Source organism: Bombina bombina, chromosome 1 (genome assembly GCF_027579735.1).
Source record: "Bombina bombina isolate aBomBom1 chromosome 1, aBomBom1.pri, whole genome shotgun sequence".
NCBI lineage: Eukaryota > Metazoa > Chordata > Amphibia > Anura > Bombinatoridae > Bombina > Bombina bombina.
Genome location: NC_069499.1, coordinates 1,401,826,608 through 1,401,831,137, shown reverse-complemented (window position 1 = coordinate 1,401,831,137; position 4,530 = coordinate 1,401,826,608).

Here is a 4,530-nt window from a genome sequence, read left to right as displayed (position 1 = left end):
TAAGGACTTACGTGGCAAAAATGGAGAAATCTTACTCCATTTTCACCTCGCCACAAATTGCAGGCGTAGTAAGCCTTACGCTGTGTATCGGAGCCCCGCAACTCCCTAAACTACCTGTAAAATAAAACCTAACACCAAATGCATGCGCAATGTCTATCTACCTGTCAACCGCGAACTGCTAAATAAAACCTAACGCATGCACAATGTCTATCTACCTGTCAACTGTGATCCCCCGCCGCAATCACTAATAAAGTATTTAACCCCTAAACCGCCGCTCCCGGACCCCGCCGCCACCTACATTAAATGTCTAACCCCCTAATGTGATCCCCTACACCGCCGCCATCTACATTACCTACCCCCTAATGTGAGCCCCTTACACCACCGCCATCTACATTACCTACCCCCTAATGTGAGCCCCTTACACCGCCGCCATCTACATTACCTACCCTCTAATGTGAGCCCCTACACCGCCACCATCTACATTACCTACCCCCTAATGTGAGCTCCTACCCCGCCGCCAGCTATATTAAAATTATGAACCCCTAATCTAATCCCCCTACCCCGCCGCCAGCTATATTAAATACATTAACCCCTAATCTAATCCCACTATACCACCGCCACCTATATTAAATTATTAACCCCTAATCTAATCCCACTATACCGCCGCCACCTATATTAAATTATTAACCCCTAATCTAATCCCACTATACCGCCGCCACCTATATTAAATTATTAACCCCTAATCTAATCCCACTATACCGCCGCCACCTATATTAAATTATTAACCCCTAATCTAATCCCACTATACCGCCGCCACCTAAATTAAATTATTAACCCCTAATCTAATCCCACTATACCGCCGCCACCTATATTAAATTATTTAACCCCTAAAATACTAAATTATCCCTACCACTAAACCTAAGTCTAACCCTACAAATAGCCCTGAAAAGGGCTTTTTGCGTGGCATTACCCCAAAGTAAACAGCTCTATTGCCAGCCCTTAAAAGGGCTTTTTGCGGGCCATTGCCCTAAAGTAATCAGCTCTTTTACCAGCCCTTAAAAGGGCTTTTGGCGGGGCTTTTTCACAAAGTAATCAGCTCTTTCGCATCTAATCTAAATCCCCCTATACCGACGCCACCTATAATAAATGTATTACCCCCTAATCTAATCCCCCTACACTGCCGCCACCTATATTAAATACATTACCCCCTAATCTAATCCCACTATACCGCCGCCACCTATATTAACTATATTAACCCTAATTATATTAGGGTTAATATAGTTAATATAGTTATTATATTATATATATTAACCCTAATTATATTAGGGTTAATATAGTTAATATAGTTATTATATTATTATATTATATATATATATATATATATATATATATATATATATATTAAGTATAATAACCCTATTTATTTTACAGGTAACTTGGTATTTATTTTAACTAGGTACAATAGCTATTAAATAGTTAATAACTATTTAATAGCTACCTTGTTAAAATAATTACCAATTTACCTGTAAAATAAATCCTAACCTAAGTTACAAATAAACCTCCACTATCAATAAATTAAATAAACTACAAATATCTAAACTAAAATACAATTAAATACACTAAACTAAATTACAAAAAAAACAAAACACTAAATTACAAAAAATAAAAAAAGATTACAAGAATTTTAAGCTAATTACACCTATTCTAAGCCCCCTAATAAAATAATAAAGCCCCGTAAAATAAAAAAATGCTCTACCCTATTCTAAATTAAAAATTAGCCAGCAATTTCACCAGCCCTTAAAAGGGCTTTTTGCGGGGCATGCTCCAAAGTAAACAGCTCTTTTGCCTGTAATAAAAAACACAATACCACCCCCCAACATTACAACCCACCACCCACATACCCCTACTCTAAATCCACCCAAACCCCCCCTTAAAAAAACCTAACACTAAGCCCCAGAAGATCTCCCTACCTTGAGTCGTCTTCACCCAGCCGGGCCGAACTCTTCATCCAATCCGGGAGATGTCTTCATCCAAGCAGCAAAGAAGAAGTCTTCCATCCAGGCGATGTCTTCATGCAAGCGGCAAAGAAGAAGTCTTCCATCCAGGTGATGTCTTCATCCAAGCGGCAAAGAAGAGGTCCTCCATCTGGGAGAAGTTTTCCTCCAAGCAGCATCTTCAATCTTCTTTCTTCAGCCCTACTATGCGGAACATCCAGCAGGCCCGACGTCATCCAAGATGGCGTCCGTCGAATTCCGATTGGCTGATAGGATTCTATCAGCCAATCGGAATTAAGGTAAGAAAATCTGATTGGCTGATTCAATCAGCCAATCAGATTCAAGTTCAATCCGATTGGCTTATTACCTATCTACAATTATTAACCCCTAATCTGCCGCCCCCAACGTCGCCGCTACTATATTAAATGTAACCCCTAAACCTAAGTTTAACCCTAACACCCCCCTATCAAATCTATTTTTAATAAATCTAAATAAAATTACTATAATTAAATAAATTATTCCTATTTAAAACTAAATACTTACCTATAAAATAAACCCTAATATAGCTACAATATAACTAATAGTTACATTATAGCTATTTTAGGATTTATTTTTATTTTACAGGCAACTTTGTATTTATTTTAACTAGGCACAATAGTTATTAAATAGTTATTAACTATTTAATAGCTAACTAGCTAAAATAAATACAAAAGTACCTGTAAAATAAACCCTAACCTAAGTTACAATTACACCTAACACTACTCTATAATTAAATTAATTACCTAAACTACCTACAATTAAATACAATTAAATTAAATAAGCTAAATTACGAGAAAAAACAAATACTAAATTACAGAAAATAAAAAAGAAATTACAATATTTTAAACTAATTACACCTAATCTAATCCCCCTAATAAAATAAAAAAGCCCCCCAAAATAATAAAATTCCCTTCCCTACACTAAATTTCAAATAGCCCTTAAAAGGGCCTTTTGCTGGGTATTGCACCAAAGTAATCAGCTCTTTTACCAGCCCTTAAAAGGGCTTTTTGCGGGGCATTGCCCCAAAGTAATCAGCTCTTTTACCTGTAAAAGAAAGAAATACAATCCCCCCCCCCCCCCACATTACAACCCACCACCCACTCACCCCTACTCTAAAACCCACCCGATCCCCCCTTTAAAAAAACCTAACACTACCCCATTGAAGATCACCCTACCTTGAGCCGTTGTCACCCAGCCAGGCACCAGTGGTCATCCGATGGTGCAGAAGAGGACATCCGGACCGGCAGAAGTCTTCATCCTATCCGGGCAGAAGAGGATATCCGGACCGGCTGACATCTTCATCCAAGCGGCATCTTCTATCTTCATCCATCCGACGAGGAACAGCTCCATCTTGAAGACCTCCGGCGCAGAACATCCTTGTCGGCCGACGGACTAACGACGAATGAATATTCCTTTAAATGATGTCATCCAAGATGGCGTCCCTCGAATTCTGATTGGCTGATAGGATTCTATCAGCCAATCGGAATTAAGGTAGGAAAAATCCGATTGGTTGATTTAATCAGCCAATCTGATTGAAGTTCAATCCGATTGGCTGATTGGAACAGCCAATAGAATGCGAGGTCAATCCGATTGGCTGATTGGATCATCCAATCGGATTGAACTTCAATCTGATTGGCTGATTGAATCAGTCAATCAGATTTTTCCTACCTTAATTCCGATTGGCTGATAGGATTCTATCAGCCAATCAGAATTTGAGGGACGCCATCTTGGATGACATCACTTAAAGGAACCATCATTCGTCGTTAGTCGTCGGAAGGAAGAGGATGCTCCGCTTCGGATGTCTTGAAGATGGACCCGCTCCGCGACGGAAGGATGAAGATAGAAGATGCCGCCTGGATGAAGACTTCAGCTGGATGGAAGACCTCTTCTGCCCTACTTGGATGGATGAAGAATTTGGCTCGGCTGGGTGAAGACGACTCAAGGTAGGGAGATCTTCAGGGGGTTAGTGTTAGGTTTTTTTAAGGGGGGTTTGGGTGGGTTAAAATAGGGGTATGTGGGTGGTGGGTTGTAATGTTGGGGGGGTATTGTATTTTTATTTGCAGGTAAAAGAGCTGATTACTTTGGGGCAATGCCCCGCAAAAAGCCCTTTTAAGGGCTGGTAAAAGAGCTGATTACTTTTGTAATTTAGAATAGGGTAGGGAATTTTATTATTTTGGGGGGCTTTTTTATTTTATTATAGGGCTTAGATTAGGTGTAATTAGATTAAAATTCTTGTAATATTTTTTTATATTTTGTAATTTAGTGTTTTTTTTGTATTATAGTTTAGTTTATTTAATTATATTTTAGTTTAGATAATTGTAGTTAATTTATTTAATTAATTTATTGATAGTGTAGTGTTAGGTGTATTTGTAACTTAGGATAGGATTTATTTTACTGGTAATTTTGTACTTATTTAAACTAGGTAGCTATTAAATAGTTATTAACTATTTTTTTTAACGTTTTTCAAGCTTCCCGCTACCGTAAGCAATGCTGGTAT